We start from the raw sequence: 19,105 nt of genomic DNA, 5'->3' as shown, positions 1-19,105 counted from the left end.
CATCTTGGTCTTATAATTGTTTCCTTCTTTGTATTACAATGTTTACAAGCATCATCACCATCACATTAGCATTACAGTCAGGGCTAGACCGGTGGCTCTTCTACAATGCGATTCCGTTCTTCTCGACAGCCCGCTTTCGTTCTATGTTGTGAGATTCTCTTCTTAAAAATGTTGTTTTCTACGTCTTGCAGCCATCGTCGCCTTGGCCTCTCCTTCTTGTTCCTTCAGGACTTACTTCCAAAACTTTTTGGTCGCTCTTTCGCTGCTCATTCTTAGGTCTCAATCCCTGAGCTCGTGGTTATAACGTATATGGTATGTGCCGGCTTCTAAACGTGTAGGACGAATATTTTTCTGAGAATTTTTCTTTCAAATCGCCTCTGTAAATTTACGCCATTAACTTTAAGAACCCATGTTTCACAGCCGTAGGTTAGAACCGGGCTTATTATAGTTTTGTACACCTGGAGCTTTTGTTCCTTTGATAGCAATGAAGACTTGAATAAGTTGGATGCCTAAGTACGGCCTTGTATTAATAAGGACGGATCTTTATTTATGCTGAGTACTACGCCTAAGTATTTAAACTCTTGCATGAGCTCAAAAATATAGCTTCCGATTCCAATGTGGCTATCACGATTTATTTACACGTATTTACAGCATAGACAGTTTTTTATTTACGTGTGCGAAAATTACTTATCCATGTTTTTGGTACCCAAATGGTAGTGAAATTGAAGGCCTTGGACTATTGAATGCGTTTAATCAACTGGGAGTGGAACCTTATTTTTAATGTGAAAATTTAGCGCTGAGACTTACTTCACAAACAATTTATATGAGGCCGCTTGTGTTGAGAGACATTGAACACATTTGTGATCAATGTTTCTGTAATTATTTATAAACAATTTATAAGGCTCTCATCATGCCCGTCCTAACGTATGGCGCAGAAGCTTGGACGATGAGGCGTACCTTGCAGTGTTTGAGAGAAAGATTCTGCGAACGATTTTTAGACCTTTTGCACGTCGATGACGGCGACGGCAAGTAACGTAGGGCTGTATGAACTATGGAGTTAACTTACAAATAACTAAATAGGCGGTCGTAGGCGAATGGATTGGTGCGTGATTACCATTAGGAAGTGCGGAAGTTCAAATCTGTGTACATGAAACACCAAAGTGAAGAAAACGGTTTTGTCTAATAGTGTTCGCCCTCGGTAGGCAATGGCAAACCTCCGAGTGCAGATCTGCTATGAGAGTGCTCCTCATAAAAAATATTTGCCGTTCGGGGTAGGCTTAAAACTGTAGGTCTCTCCATTTGTGGAATAATAGGAAGATGCACGTCACTAAAGGAGCTCAGCCAAACACCCAAAAAGGGTGCAAGCGTCAATTAGATATACTCTCTATAGTATACTCTCTCTTAAGCGGACACGTAGGAACTTAAAAAAGCGTTGGCTTATGGGAGATGTCTGTTCAAAGAGTGCACACTGTATTTAAATAACCTGACAGTAAATGTTATTGTAGCTTAACAGTGAGCGCCATTTAGCAGATTTTAAATTTTTTTACGTGATATTTTCAGACACAACCAGACCTTTGAACCTATTAATTCTAAACTTAATTGGTGGAATTCTCCATATTTTTAGCAATAAAAAAAATGAAAAAAAAAAATTATCATATCTCTATGTAGATTTTTACCTGAAAGTTACTTGAATGAACTATCAAAATTAAAGAACATCATCCTTTCAGTCATGTGAATTAACATAAAAGACAGAAGACACTGAGTTTTTAGGTATCCTAACGTTGCTTCACTCATCTGATCTGGCTATTTTTCCATATATGAAAGCAAAATAGGTTTAGCTATTTGTGGATTTTCTACTCAGAATCTCTTCAAAAAGATACCAAAGAACTGTAAAAAATTTCGAATCAAGACCCTACTAAAACAGAAACTCAAGCATTAAACACCCAGTATTTAGTATTAGTTATTCCATTAGACTTTAAATCTTCTGCTACTGTTCCTCGGATTAGGAACGACAATTAGGAATGCGATTTGTTAACGGAAGAACTCAAAGTGCGGGTGATATACGGTTTACTCACATGCATACCATACATAAATTTTTCAATTAGCAACTCATCCTGCTAAAACAATGGGCGCAAAAATTTGATAATCATAATCATTGACCGTTATGCTTCGGTTTCCGTCATTCTCGAAGAATAATGCGCTGATAATATTCGTAGCGCACACACCACAAGAAGCAGTGATTTTAATATTATAATATTTTTTTTTATTTATCCTTTAATTTGCGAACGAATTGGTGAGATTTCGAAGCATTACCAAATGTTTTTCTCATTGATTCTTCACTTCAGCTGTGACCGCAGGTATGTCAAAACCCCTGAGTGCATAATTTCATAGCGGATGTAGCATGGCGCGTCTGTCAAAGTACTTAGCATTCAGAGTGGAAATTTTTATATTAAGAGTAAGTCAATATTTGTTGCACAGATGTGTGGCTTCCCTGTGAAAAACAAAATTGTAAGATATTAAGCCAAACCAAAGAAAAAGGTGTTGCAGTTGGTAATATTATTTTCTAAATATGCATGGTTGACGCTCAATTAGGAACTTGTATTTCCAATAGCTATGATATTATAGCCGTATGGGTTGGTGCATGACTACCGCAGGTTCAAATCTCCGTGCATGAAACACTGAATGGGGGAAAAGGTGTTTTCTAATAGCAGTTGCTTCTCGGCAGGCAATGACAAACCTCCGAAGCGTATTTTTTGCCATGAAAAAACTCCTCATAAAAAACCATCTGCCATTTGCGGAACAACAACAACACGCACACCACAAATAGAAGAAGGAGCTCGGCCTAACACCCAAATATTGTGTACGCTTCAATTACCTACACATAAGCACATTATTTAAATCTCTTGGGCACGAAATGTAGCATTGGCATTACAATTGAATTCGTCATCGTTGTAGGGTAAGAAATTCCTTCAAGTATTGGCAACACTCTTTCATAGATTCTCTTTAGTAGTAAAGTGCGCAGCATCCAATTTGTTGCTAGAATTGTAATAACAAAGATTGGCGCGAAAACGTACATTGAGTATTTGTGCACCAATGTTTGCATGTAAACAACATAATGAAGTTGCGGCGTGATCATTATATGGCATATTTAGGGAGACAGTGTCGTTTGAAGCAGAGTAAAGAAAGTAGCATGCAGGGCAATGGTCATTGATAAAAATGCTGATGCAAGATGCTGTAAATTCAGTTTGCGGCAAACCTTTGGGACAAGCGGTCACGACAAGCTCCAACGGCTGGAGGCTGACAGCAAATCCATGAGTGCCGTCTTTTGCCTGTTCATTTCATTTTAACTTTGTTTTGGTAGTTGGCGGCAAAAGCGCGTATATTACAATATAATAAAATAGTTTTAGCGGCAGTGTGCCAATGGAAAAGTGACTAACTAATTAAATAAGTAAAAAGTTGAAAACAACCAAATAGCGGAAGCGGCAAATTATAATTTTAAATGTGACAATAGCCATCGGCACTGTTTTGTCCATTTGGCAGCGTAAAGCTTGAGCGCGTCTTTCAATACTGTTATAATATACATACATATACAATACATACCTACATAGGTATATGAGTGTCTATTGGTGCATTTTTAGTGTTGAAGTTAAATCTGTCTATGTATAAAAGTGTATTGGTATGTGTTTGCTGTGTTGTGTGTGTGTTAATTTTGTTTAAATTTACAAAGCGGTTTAATATTATTCGCTTTATTATAAAAAAAGTTTGCTGTTTGCTACACTTGGCAAAGTTCTATACTGACCTTAAGTCCAATTTCGTGGAGATCAGCAGTTTTAAGCGTGAATGCGCCTTTATAACTACATTAACTTTGTGGACGACATGGCGTATAAGTGACTTGCAGCAGCTTGCACTTCGCGCACACATTCTGGCCTTCAACACTTTTAATTTTCGGCAGAAATGTGAATAAATATACTGTGCTGCATCAGTGTTTGTATGCTTGCATATACACACATACATATGTATATATTTACAGACGTAGCAAACGGAATCGCCCAAAAGTTTCAGGTACATACATATTTATTTTCTCCATTCTTTTTAATCTAGCATTGGCAGAGTTTTCGTGCCTTGCTGGTCCTCTACAATAAAAGCTGCTCGGAATATTTTACAACTTTATTGAATTAAAATATTGGCAACGAGACACTTGCAAATACAATCGTTGCTCTGAAAATACCAATAAAAACATTTGTCTCAGTAAATAAAAGCGGTTTAAGGATAGCAGTTCAGTTCAGTTCAGTTCAGTTCAGTTCAACAATTCCAATATACTGAAGTAAAGAAAATACACTTTCATTATTTTTAATAGCAAAAGTTAAAGAAATGGCACTATTAAGTCCCAGGGATTAGTGATCATAGTCTCAGTAAGTCCATCAGACTACAGAGACGTAATTGATAATGGGGCTAATCAGGTTCATTTATAACCAGTGTGCTATCACCGGTCCTAGTCCCCATGTCTTGCCAAAGGTTCTCTTACACATCGAGAAGACTTTTAGTATTCGAGAGATCTTCTGCTACACGTACATCTTCTAGGTCATCTTACAATCTAGGATTACGCCTAAATATCATATTTGACCTCAGAAGACAGTTGCAGTGTTACTCCTTTCAAGGTAGGTAGTAACAAGCTTTCCGTATTGCATTTTCTAGTGAAAAGTACGAATACATTTTTATAGGGCTCACCGAATGGCCATGCAATCCCCACCAATGATCAATCTTGCTTACAGCTATCTGCATTTTATTGCACATAACTACTAGTGACGGTCCTGAAATTAGTACGCACACATCATCCGAATGAGCTTGGACGTATCCAATTTCCTGCAGATTGTTAAGAAGAGAGTCCACAATAAAGCACCATTGTAGGAGAGACGCGGTGTACTGTGTTGTGGGCAGCTCTTCTTAACCTTAACTTAACTCCTTCCTCGTTTCCTCCATCTGTGATAAGCAGTCTCTTGAATAGCATAGAGTGAATCCATCTGTCAATGATTTCTTCTATTCCATGCTTTCTGATAGAAGAGCACACAGAATCAAAGGTAGCATTGTCAAAAGCTCCTTCAATGCCCACAAACACACCAAGAATGTACTGTATTGTTTCCAACCCCTTTTCGATTATGCTGACGCACTCGTGTACTCCCGACTCACAAGACTTTCCACTTAGGTAAGCGTGTTATCTGACATTGCGACTTAGAACCCTCATCCTAATGTGTTTATAGGTCTGAAACTAATTGGAAAACCATAGTTGTCCTTGCTTGGCTTTGGGACAAATACAACTTTCACCAAACGCCACGTTTGTGGAGCATAAGCGAGCGCAAGATACGCCGTAAAGATTCTTTTCAAAACCTTCATTAGTTGTTCTCCGCCAGGCTTGAGTATGATTGGGTAAATCCTATCGGGTCCTGGGAACTTAAAGTTTTCGAATGACGAGAAGGCTAGCTTTATCGATTCCACGTTAACTATCCTAGATGCAATGAACCAATCACGTGTGCTGGTAGTTAAATTGGCATGATAGATTGATCGATGGAGCTTTGGCCAACAACATTTCTGTAGCCAGGGGAACGTGTTAAAAAGAGAATATCGTTCACTTCTGGCTTTGAGTCAGCACTATCAGGTTTGAGCAGTGAGTCCAGCTAAGCCATCCGGTTCTTTGGAAGACCTTGCATAACCTCTCTGAACTCTTCTGATCCTCCAGTTCACTGCAGAAGATTCTATAAGAATCTAATTTAGATGCCCCAATTTTCTTCTTATATTCTTTCTTCAGTTCATCGTAGGTGGTCCAATCCGCTTACAACTGAGTTTTAAGAACTTTGTTGAAAAGTCTCCTGGAAGTTTTTCGGAGTTTTGAAAGTTCAGCATTCCACCAAGAGATTGCCTTACTCTCTCTTCTCCTATGTTCCGGGCACACCTTCTCATAACTCTCAGTAAAAATTCGCTCCACTTAGTGTATGGCTTCTTCTATCGCAGTTATTGTCCGGAGCTTGGGAACATCGAGGATTAACTCTTTAATAAGATCATCATATCGTAATAAGTAAGACTTGTGGCGAAATTTCCCACAAAATTTGTGTTGAGATGTGTGAAGTGAAAAACCGTATGGAGATAATTCAGGAATATCGGAAATGTTAAGAAGCGTTTTAATTGTCAAACGACAGGCGACCCTCTTCTATTTATTTATATATTAAAAAATAAAATTATGAATAATTATATTACATTACGCAAGGCACTAGCAGCTAAGACTAAAGGTCTAAAATACTAAACACGATTTTTTACTTAATTATAAAAAATTATTAGAATAAAATTAAATTATGTAGGAAATCAATAAGCAAAATTATATAAGATTAACTGGTCCAATGTGATGTATAAAATCATAAATATCTGACATATTTTGTATAAAAATCTCTTTTAAACTGAAAGTTTCCTGCCTTTAAAGATATTTTTCTGCCGTTGTTGTATTTGGTGCAGTAGTGAACAATGGACAATGGACAGTTACACGCTGAGCAAATTGGGACAGGCATCGCTTTTAGTCGCTCTGGTTTCAGGGATTTGTAGCTGTGTTGCTATGCAATCAATTGCTCCCTTACAGTTGAGTAATAGATATGTACTATCGACTATCCTGAAAATGTCGGTTTCAACGAAAGACTCGTTAACTTTTATTTTTGTCGTTTGCTGGGACAATTTATTTCGAATGCTATGAATTAATCGTATTTACGCGTATTTACACCCATGTCACTGTTGACAGTTGTGATTTTGAGGTTGTAAAAGACTTCGTTTATATAGGTAATGCTGGTACCGATAACAACGACAGCCTTGTCAACGAATGCTACTTTGGAGTAAGAAGGTAATTGAGTAGTAAAGTCCTCTATCGACGGACAAAACTTACATTCTACAAGGCTCTCATCATACCCGTCCTAACGTATTGCGCAGAAGCTTGGACGATGACAACATCCAATGAGGCGTCCCTTGAAGTATTTGAGTGAAAAATTCTGCGTAAGATTTTTGGACCTTTGCACGTTGGTGATGGCGAACATCGCAGATGATGGAACAATGAGCTGTATGAGCTTTACGATAACATGGACATAGTGCAGCGAATAAAGATCCAGCGGCATCGTTGGCTGGGTCGTGTCGACCGAATGGATATAAACGCTCCGGCTCTGAAAGTACTCAGTGCGGTACCAATTGGGGGTAGCAGAGGAAGAAGAATAGAAGAATACCTCATCTGCGTTGGAAAGATCCGGTGGGGAAGAACTTGGTTTCACTTGTTGTGTCCAACTGGCGCCGGTTAGCCCGAGAAAGTCCGGTTAGCGCTTTGTTAAACCCGGTCAAAAGCGCGTAGACGGTTATCGCGCCAATCAAGAAGAAGTTATCAATTAAATCTCTGCTGTTTGCGCTCGACAGAGCTGCGATTGCAAAACTTACTGTCCAGGTTGGTTATATAGAGAAGGCGTAGTCAATAGCGGGTTTTATGGCAATCGTCTCGGTGGTAAATATCGATTTGTGTCGGAATACAAGGCCTGTCCTAAGAATACTTCGCTTATTAGATACCACAGGAAATGAAGTTGAATTGTTTTCTTTAGAGCCTCTACTATAGTCTGTCTAATAGAAGCGTGACCTCCATAAATTAGAAACTATTTCACCAATTTGTGATAGCCATATACCTATTCAATAAAATGTATAGTCACCAATCACAAGACTTTTATCACCAGATACAAGGTATCAAATTTTGTCATACCGAATATTAATGGACAATCTCTCTCACTTTCACCCAGAGCAAAGTACTTAGGGTTAAATCTGGACTCCAAACTTAGCTGGAAATCAAACAAACGGTAATATTGCTAAAAGAGAAAGGACGGGACGCCTGCAGATTAACGGCGGTCAAAATTGACTCTTAGTCTGTCGGGAAACAAGCAGTCAAAATGGGCATCCCGCAAAACACAACCTGTTGCAGTTTTAATTAACCTGAGAAAACGCAAACTATCTTCCATTTCCTCTGTGAATGCCCTGCCGTATGGAAGGCCAGAATGTCAAACCTGGGCAAACCACTGTTCGAGAACCTCTAGCATTGAGAGTAACTGCAGTGCCGATGAACTAGCGATACTCAGCACCAAATTGTCCATATATTCATCGGCGACAATGACATGGACATACCCTTACAACCATGTAAGCTATTTATCTTTGAGGAACTCGTAAGAACAGCAAACGACAGTTGGCATAATGAAAGCACCTGCAAAATTGGCCGACAATTATGGCCAACTCTCAACGCTAAACGCATAGAACCTTTGCTAAGCCAAATAGCCAGTCTTTGCACGCTCATTTCAGCCATAACGGGGCACTGCGTAATAGGTAGACGCTCCCAAAGTATGTAGAAGTTGTCTACATGAAGAAGAGGAAAAGACAATCTCATACTTTCTGTGCCACTGTTCCGCTCTATTCAGACGCAGATTTACCATTCCAGGTAGACAAGTTTTGAATGAATTGGAAGATCTCAGTTCTGCAGAAATCAATCTAACCTAACCTAAGTGAACCGGACTGTGTGAAACCGCGTGTCCGCTAACTATTTGAAACACTTAACTTTGCACTCGTTCGCTTTCAGGCGCTTTTCTGCCGCTTTTCATAGGCATTAATTTCGTCAAACCTTGGTCATTATATGGGCATGCTTCCCCGGACAATTTTTTTTCTCTTATAGTTATTTTATATTTATTTTTTGTATCTGTTCGTTTTCAGTGACCTCAAAGAGAAGAGTATGCGATGGTAGAAAAAAATGTGACAACTTACTTTACTTCAAGTTTTATGAATAAATACAGCTTTGAAATGCATGCGGCTGCTAGAAACAAAAAACAAAAAATTGCTGAAAGCATTCAGCCAGCAAATAACTTGAAAATATACGTCACTTCTTAGGTGACAATCACAGAAATAAACTCGCGCTGATACCACCAATGGTGTTAGTATCCTTGTCGGGGAATTCCCCCATTCATTGGCAACACTGTAATTTACGCTCTCTTGCGCAATAAACAAATTTGTAGTTAGAATAATGATAACCACGAATGAAGGACGACAGAGAGCGAACACCCAAAAATGTAATAGGAGCGTCATTATCACCATCGACCTCGTGGAGCCAATGCACTCGCATGAGCATGGCAACATCATAATGACTTTGCAAAGCGTGGAGGACGCTTATTACGAGTATTGTTGTTGTACTTACCGGTGCACGTAAAAGCATGTGCGCGTGTGTGTGTGTATTTCCGGCGTCTCTGTCACCAACTGCACAGCAAAGCGTTGTAAATGCATCCACGACAACAACCATTGATAAAAATGCTAACGGATGATGCTAAGCATTCAGTTCGCCACGGATCTTTGACGAACGCAGACGCGTATGACTAGCGCCAGTTGTCGGCAACTGATACGCCAGTCCTCGGCTCCTCGCTACTTGCGTGCATTGATTTTAATTTGCCGGAAATCGCTTTAACTTCTAGCTTGTTGTTTGTAATACCTTAGAAGCGGCCGCAGCTAGCAGTGGGAAAAACTTTAAACTTTGTAACGGCTTTTAAAAGAAGGTTGAAGAAAGGATAAAAACTTCAAAATTGGAAAACTAACAAAATTGTAAACAAAAACCAAAAAGAGTACGCGTCAATTTCAGAATCTGGATCCGTCTGCGCGTGTCATTTTCCGCGTCACTCTGTCGATTACCGCAAAGTGCAGTTCGAACGCGGCTTCGCATTGTTGCGCATTTCGATAATATTGTAAACAAGCGTATAGATAACAAGTGCACAAAATACATACATGCACATCAAATAAACAGTTGCATGCAGCGTGTCATATACGAGAATGCACATGTGATTGAGTGCGATTTGACGGCGCGAGTGCAGTTTTTGTTTGTGTGGTGTTTTGCTCCTTTATTGTGGTGCTGCGGTGGCTACTTAAGTTCGCACAGGTACCGTATTCGACCACACTGAAGCGATTATAAATATAAATTCGAAAAATTCAAAAGTCGTGGAAAACTACTGCAAAGTTTTCAATATATGGTAAAGTTAAGTTAAAGTCCTAAGTAAAGTTAAGGCTCATCTTAAGTGAAAGTAAATACGCCTTTTCATCAATTGAGATCCCTTTAATTGACTTCGTCATGCTTTTTTTAATAACCTAGCAAAAGAGTTGGTGGCCGCCGTAGCCGAATGAATTGGCGCGGGACTGCCATTCGGTATTCGGAGTACATAGGTTCGAGTCTTCGCGAAACACCTAAATGAAAAAAAAGTCGGTTTAAAACTGTACGTTCCTCCTTTTAAGGAACAACAACAAGACGCACGCCACAAATAGGAGGAGGAGCTCAGGCAAACACCCAAAAAGGGTGAACGCGCCAATTATATATAGTAGAAAACATAATGGAATGGAGATAAACATACATATACACATACATATACTTAGTCCTGCCATAAGTTCTGTTACAAGTTAAGTCTGTTATGGATATGATACTAAAATACTTTTTATAATGAAATTATGCAAATATTAAACAACAAATTTTTATTTTTACACAAGCCTTCAAACGATTAGACTATCCAGCTATTGTACCACGCACGGTTTCCACGGGTATTGATGCCGCTGTTCGAACCAACGAAAGTTTGAGACTCTTCAAATTTGCATGAGGCCTTCAACAGGTCATGTTCTCCAATTCTGATCACAAACTGTACTGCAATGAGTTGAGATCTGGACTTCCGGACGGCCAATTTTCTGCGGCCACGAACCCAATAATATTGTTTTTTATCCACTGCTGGGTGGTTTTTGCTTTATGGGCTGGAACCGACTCTTGCTGGAACATCCAATGCTCTCAATTGAAGAGAGAACTGCTCAACTGCTTAACCACGCCTTCTAAGACATCCTTCTGGAGCTTTTTTACTTCTGTCTTAACAACTTTTTCGCAGAAATGAGGGGATGTAAAGCCTTTATAGGAAACTCCCCACTAAACCACTCCTCGACATATGGAATTATCGACGCATCGATGAACACGTCGTATAAAACGCTATACTGCTATGTGCTGACTTGCTTTTGTTTAGCTTCATTCTCCATTTGTTAGCGCATATAGCAATAAGGTTAACAGCTTCTTGTAGCTCATTCCTTGCGTTTTCAATACTGTTATCGACTGCGACATTCGCAGATGTTACAGTGAGTTGCTAATTTGCCGATGGTACGGTATACTGCGTATACAGAAGATGTAGCGGAAGACTTAAAATGTGTCCCTGTGGAATGTCTGCGCTTATATTTTCGAGAGACGAATATGAGCTTTCGTGTTAAAGGTTCCTATCACTAAGATATATCGAGAGCCCCTCGCAGCATCGTGCTGGCAGCATGACCTCAAGCGTTTGAAGGCGCCCATCGTGTCATAATGCGTCGAAAGTTTGCGATACGGCAAGGAAATCGGCTGAACACACTTTTTCTTTTCCAGAGCGCTTTCTATGGAGCGTAACTAAATGTGCATATCTCGTTACCACGACTGAATAAAACTCGGTCCAACATAAATATTACTGAAATCGGATAAAAGTCATGCCCACCTTTTGTATGTGAAGAATAAATTTCCGTCCATCCGTTCGTCGGATGATGTTACACAGCCACCGGACCAAAGTTAGCTTCAATTTCTCCACAAGAGTATTAAAACATATTAAGCGTATTTTGCATATCTATGCCCGTGAAAGAGCGAATATAAATACAAAAACACGCGTGAGTGTGAGTTTCACAAGAGTAAAAACGACCTTGCCCCATGAAGTGCATAAGTAACTTTTCCACGAACTTTCTTAAGCCAGGATCCTGAAAAATGTGGTATTTCCTGAGAAAGCAAACAAAGCCATTTGCTGTAGTTGCTGTTTATATTGAAAAAGCAGGTTTGTTTCCCTACACCGGAAATGGGGTTTTTCTTTCCTACGAAATTGTAAAGCTTTTCACAATAGTTTTCGGAATTGCCAATTTTTTTAGGATTGTTTATTGATGTTGATACTTATATTATATTAGGGTGATCGCGGGAAGGAAAATATATCTAGAGTGGCATTGTCGCACCGTTCAAGTAGTTCTGCCATCGGAAAGAAAATTGCAGGACATAGGCTTGATTATGAGCTCCAAATGGAAGCGTTGAGCGATTGGAGAAAGACCAGTCAGAGAAGTGTTCCTAGTGGATTAAGCAACAGAACTCGACTAAGAGTATTTTCGAACTTCTTCTTTTAATTAAATAAATACTAAAAATTAATATATTAGTTTGGGGGGAAAAAACGTTATTTTTCCGCTCGATATTTAGCTCCTGGACGATACTTTGGTCCGCGACCAAAGAAACTCATAGATAATCAAAATTATTGCATGTAACATCATCCATGTCATCATGTAACATGCCACTTCAATACAGTGCATTTATGAAATCGTATATAACTTAACGGTATTTTCGAGTAAAACAAGGGAATGAGTATTCCAAATTGCAGAAAGTAAACGCTGGCGTGCCGCAAGGAAGTATCCTTGGACCCCTTCTTTACCTTATATACCTATACGAAAGATATACCAATACCTCCAAGCACTATGATCGCCACCTTTGCTGATGACACAGCAATCCTCGCAACAGGAAAAACCGCCGAAGTAGCTGCAACTAAACTTCAAATCGCTATAGACGCAGTAGAAAAATGGACGAAAACTTGGCGAATAAAATTAAATAGTAACAAATCAATTCATGTGGCCTTTACCAATAAAAAAGTAAACCATCACCCAATAATGCTACTAGGCGCTCCAATTCCATACGCAAATACTGCCAAATACCTTGGTATAACCCTCGATGCTAAGCTACGTTGGAAGGAGCATATAAAAATAAACCGAAGCGAACTTAATTTGAAAATATTAAAAATGAACTGGCTCATTGGACGGAATTCAAACCTCTCCATATATAACAAAATAATGATATACAATCAAATTATCAAACCCGTGTGGTCTTATGGCGCTCAAATTTGGGGCTGTGCTAGTCAAAATAATATTAACATAATTCAACGATTTCAAAATAAATTTATCAAAAATATTGTCAGCGCACCTTGGTACGTTTTCGCAATGCAGATATTCATCGTGACCTCTGCATTCCTACGGTCGCTGAAGTTATTAAAATACAAGCAGAAGCCCGCTCTATGAAACTCCAGAGGCACATTAACGAGGAACCCAGCAAACTTCTCAACACCGCAGGCCTAACCCGACGACTCCAGCGAAAAAAACCATATGATCTTATCGGTAGTTAATGTAAAGAAGAGATTTTAAAATTCTCTTCATAAAAACCCCACAAAATTGCTAAAAGCATACTGCTTGTTAATATAGTTTCCCTTAAACTAGTCGTAGTGTCAACAAACATTGCATACCTATATATAGTTAAATGTTTGTAATAAAAAAAAAAATTTAACATCATCCGACGAACGGATGGACGGAAATTTATTCTTCACATACAAAAGGTGGGCATGACTTTTATCCGATTTCAGTAATATTTATGTTGGACCGAGTTTTATTCAGTCGTGGTAACGAGATATGCACATTTAGTTACGCTCCATAGAAAGCGCTCTGGAAAAGAAAAAGTGTGTTCAGCCGATTTCCTTGCCGTATCGCAAACTTTCGACGCATTATGACACGATGGGCTCCTTCAAAAGCTTGAGGTCATGCTGCCAGCATGATGCTGCGAGGGGCTCTCGATATATCTTAGTGATAGGAGCCTTTAACACGAAAGCTCATATTCGTTCTCGAAAATATAAGCGCAGACATTCCACAGGGACACATTTTAAGTCTTCTGCTACATCTTCTGTATACGCAGTATACCGTACCATCGGCAAATCAGCAACTCACTGTAACATCTGCGAATGTCGCAGTCGATAACAGTATTGAAAACGCAAGGAATGAGCTACAAGAAGCTGTTAACCTTATTGCTACATGCGCTAACAAATGGAGAATGAAGCTAAACAAAAGCAAGTCAGCACATACCAGTATAGCGTTTTATACGACGTGTTCATCGATGCGTCGATAATTCCAAATGTCGAGGAGTGGTTTAGTGGGGAGTTTCCTATAAAGGCTTTACATACCTTCATTTCTGCGAAAAAGTTGTTAAGACAGAAGTAAAAAAGTACCAGAAGGATGTCTTAGAAGGCGTGGTGAGGCAGTTGAGCCGTACTCTTTTCAATTGAGAGCATTGGATGTTCCAGCAAGAGTCGGTTCCAGCCCATAAAGCAAAAACCACCCAGCAGTGGATAAAAAACAATATTATTGGGTTCGTGGCCGCAGAAAATTGGCCGTCCGGAAGTCCAGATCTGAATTCATTGGACTACAGTTTGTGGTTAGAATTGGGGAACATGGCCTGTTGAAGACCTCATGGAAACTTGTCAAACAATCTTTGGTTCGAGCAGAAACGTTAATACCCGTGGAAACCGTGCGTGGTGCAATAGCTGGATAGTCTAATCGATTGAAGGCTTGTGTGAAAGCAATGGGTGACCATTTTGAATGAAAATAAAAATTTGTTGTTTAATATTTACATAACTTCATTATAAAAAGTATTTTAGTATCATATCCGTAACGGACTTAACTTGTAACAGAACTTAAGCAGGACTAAGAATATGTATATATATATATGTTTATCTCCATTCCATTGTGTTTTCTACGCAACCGTTACATATTATATATATGTATATTATATTATATATACATACATTTCATTTCATTTCATTTCCCTTCATTTTGATGTTTCAACGAGATTCGAACCTACGTTCTTTCTGAATTCTGAAAGGTAGTCACGCACGAACCCATTCGGCTACGGCGGCCGCCAGCCGTAAGATGAAGAAAATTATAATATCTTTGTGCACAGGTACGTGCAGGTATAACAAAAAACTAAACTAAAAACTACTAAACATCCAGTTGAGTAGTTTTGCCAAAGAAAGCATAAAGCATCTTTTCATGAAAATGCGCAGTGAGCAAATTTCTAAGCTTCATTATTATTGTTATGTTTATTTATTTAACAAATTTTCTAGGAAACTTAGATTAGGCGCTCACAACTATGACATTAAGCAGCTATCACAGCACACATACAGAGAAAATGTTGCAATGTAAATCACAGCAATTATTTTTTTCCCTTGAAGAGTGGCAACCACCGTAACCTAACCTAATCTAACCTATGAAATGAATTGAAAGATCTGAGCACGTTGTCGAAAAAGTTCAACGAGTATAATAAAAAGTATGCCAATTTGTTAGGCCCACTTGGGATGTGCAAGTTAACGCACCACAGCAGTAGGCAGCAGCGACAACCTAAACCAAATAAAGGGTTTTCCAATAAGAGGTGTTATTTTTAGTAGCCTGCTATTTCGTTAGATGTTACTTTCGAAGCCGTCCTTTTTTGATATTTGACAAATAGAAGCTACACCATTAATAAGAATGGAACGACACCCGCTTAAAGAACGCATTGAAATTATTAAAATTCACTATAAAAATGGGTAAAATTTTGCAGAGACGGTTCGTTAAACTCGGACATTTTTGCGTCATCGTGAAGCGCCGTGTCGGACCGCAATACAGAAATTGGTGAAAAAATTCGAGCTATGGGGAAAAGTTAGTTATATGAAGAATAAACAAGAAGAGCCGAAAATATTGCTGTTATAGCCGAAAGTGTTGAAGAAAACCCAGGTTGGTCCATTCCTCGTCCTTCTTTGGAATTAGGCATTCCACAAATGTCATTACACCGTATTTTGCATAAAGATTTAGATCTTGAGGCTTATAAAGTCCAGTTAACACAAGAACGCAAGCCATCCGATCATCAACAACGTCGTGTCTTTGTTGATTGGGTCGTTGAAATGCATGAAAATGATCCGGAATTCCATCGAAACATCATCTTCAGTGATGAGACCCATTTCCGCCTCGGTGGCTTCGTCAACAAGTAAAATTGTCCTATCCGGGGCTCAGAAAATGCAAGAGTTATTGTTGAAAAGCCTCTCTATCCTCAACGTGTGACTGTTTAGTGCGGTTTATGGTCCGGCGGAGTCATTGGACCTTACTTTTTCGAAAATGAAGCTGGAGCAACAGTTGTGGTGAATGAATTGCGCTATCGAGAGATGATTAACGATTTTTTATGGCCAGAATTGGATGGTATTGATCTGAACAACATTTATTTTCAACAAGACGGCACTAGGTGCCACAAAAGCAACGAAACCATTGATCTTTTACGGGAATAACACCTCTTATTGGAAAACCCTTTAGCATCCAACTAAGATAAACGCAGCGCAAACAACAACATAAGCAAAAACATAAAAAGCACAGCTCAAGAAACGCGGGCGCAACAACGGAAGCGCGTGCGAGCAATGCCAAACACAACCAGCCCAAATCCGTGGGAATCGCTGATCCAGCTAAGACGAGTCATATGGCAGTGCACATGAGGTGTTGGCAGTAAGGGACTCAGGTATTCCAATCCGATCAAATCAGATCTATTAAGTCGCTCGGCACTAATGGCTGCCCTTGCATAGAAAGGGAAATAGAAATTTATTAAATCGAAAATGGTGTTGGATTTATGTACACGCCGAAAACGTCATCACAATCTAGAAACAAGTTGTGGAGCCAACCATAATTTACGCTGCAAGTATATCTGGCAAAGCCATACAGTTTAAGTACATTCGCCGCCTTCTTTGCGCGCTCCAAAGAAAATTCGCTATACAAGCATTTAGAGGCTTTCTTACAGTTTCGGCTACTTCCGCTCTGGCGCTTGCAGAATTCACGCCACTGCATCCAAAATTAAAAAATTTAAGCAAATGGAATCCTCTCATCCTATTCGGCCCACGGTTAAATAGTTCTAGTTCTAAAAAAAATTACAATTTTCGAAAAATAATAACATTTTACTATTTATAATTATTATTTATTTTATATAAATTTGACACTTAATTTGGTCTGGCATATGTTCTTCATGAAAAAAAAACAAAACACAAACCACCACACATTAACAACTACAACAAATTAAAGTGTAGTATAGGTTTTGCAGTACTTGACTAACATTCGTTAGTGTGCAGGCTCGAAACCCACAGTAGGCATAAAACATCAAATGACAAATAAAATTTGATTCTAATGGCGAAAGCCCCTTAGTGGAAGAAGGCAAGTTTACCTGAGCAAATTCCTGCCTTCGCAATTTTGTTGTACGGAGTCCTTGTGTGGTGAAGTTCGCTGGAAAGGACGCCATAAGTTAAGAAGCTGGACAGCGTTCAAAGGTCTGCCCTCATTGGAATCAGTAGAACGCTTCGGATCGCTCGTACTCTAGCGCTTAACGATATGCGGAAACTGATACCAGTGGATATCGCAGGGAAAATTGCCATTACACGCACCGCAATCACAATGTGGTGTACGAGCCATAAGCTACGGAAATTCTTGAATTCCGAAAAACTTTGAATTCATCCCCAGTGGCAATTAGTGAAGCAGTGGGTTGGTTGCTTACTTCTGTAATTACTGTCGGACGGACGTAAACATCTACTCCGGCAACCAAGCGGCAATTTATTCCTTGGGCTCGTTGTTTGTGCGTTCTGCCCCGATTGCATTCGAATAATTTGATGTTAGGCTCATTTGGGTTCCTGATCGCAGCGGCATAGAAGGGAAATTCTGGGCTGATGAGCTGACCATACAGGGGGCCCTGGAAATCGTCTCATCACAAAACAAGAGGATTGAGGTTCCTTTGAGAACCCGTGGCCTACTCCTGGAAAGATGGCCCTCGCGTCAACTCAGCGGGCGCTGGACTAGGGTGCGTACGTGCGAGATCCTTTGCGAGGTTACGGGTAAATCGAGGCCACTCGAGCGAACTTTTAAGGCTAACAAAGCCGCAGCTCTCGACCTTGGTAGGTATCCTTATCGGACATTGTTCGTTAGGTGTCCATGCGATGAGACTTGGGATTGCTTCAAGTCATTTCTGCTGTCTCGAGAATGAGGTGGAATCATATAAGCGCTTTCTTTTCAGTTGCCCAGCTATCGTCGGGCAGTGATTTAGACATCTGGGCTCTCACTTTTTTGCTACACCTGCGGGTTTAAGTATCAAACAACCAGTAAAATTATTCAGTAGCTTGAAGCGGTTAATACGAACGTAATTAGCCAATGTAGGTCGTCATCCTCTAATCCCAAAGCCCTTCTCTTCTTTTATCCACCTAATTGGTTCCTTTCCTTCTGTTTCGTCCCCCCAGTATGGAATTACAATGGACGAATTTTTATTATTTGACCAAGTGGGCCCTCGCAAGGGTAGCACTTTATCCTATCCTATCCTATCCTCTCCTATCCTATCCTATCATATGCCATCCTATTCTATCCTATCCTATCCTATTCCATCCTAACCTATCCTATCATATGCTATCCTATTCTATCCTATCCTATCCTATCCTATCCTATCATATGCCATCCTATTCTATCCTATCCTATCCTATTCCATCCTAACCTACCCTATCTTATGCTATCCTATTCTATCCTATCCTATCCTATCCTATCCTATCCTATCCTATCCTAGTAGTTTTGAAAGTATAGCATCACAACAGGAAGCTGACAATACTATGGATGCAAATGCGACCCACATCTATACCGATGGAAGCAAGTTAGAAAAAGGCGCTTGTGGATCAGCTTTTGTCGTTCATAAACAAGATGACGACTGGACGTCACGTAAATTTAAATTACATGACACATGCACTGTCTTCCAGGCTGAAGCTCTAGCAATTGACACTGCACTTAAATGGGCTCAGAATGAATTGAAAACTGAAAAGCTAGTCATATATAGCGACAGTCGCTCTTGTTTGGAAGCTATCCAAAATCGGAGCAACCCCAATCCTTTAATTGCATCAATTCATCAGCACCTGTACCTTCTTCGCCAGCGACACAGAATTGACTTTTACTGGGTCAAATCGCACATCGGTATTGAAGGAAACGAGCGTGCAGATGAACAGCCAAAAGAAGCAGCAAATCAAGGAGTCGATCCAGTATATACTGCATTTCCCTTAAGATATGCCATACGGCAAATACGTTCTCAAATATTCGAGTCATGGCAGCAGGAGTATGCCGACGATACCACTGGCTCCATTACAAAGATTTT

This window comes from Anastrepha ludens, chromosome 4 (assembly GCF_028408465.1).
Source record: "Anastrepha ludens isolate Willacy chromosome 4, idAnaLude1.1, whole genome shotgun sequence".
NCBI lineage: Eukaryota > Metazoa > Arthropoda > Insecta > Diptera > Tephritidae > Anastrepha > Anastrepha ludens.
The sequence above is the reverse complement of the archived record's forward strand: the minus strand, read 5'-3'. Positions refer to the sequence as shown.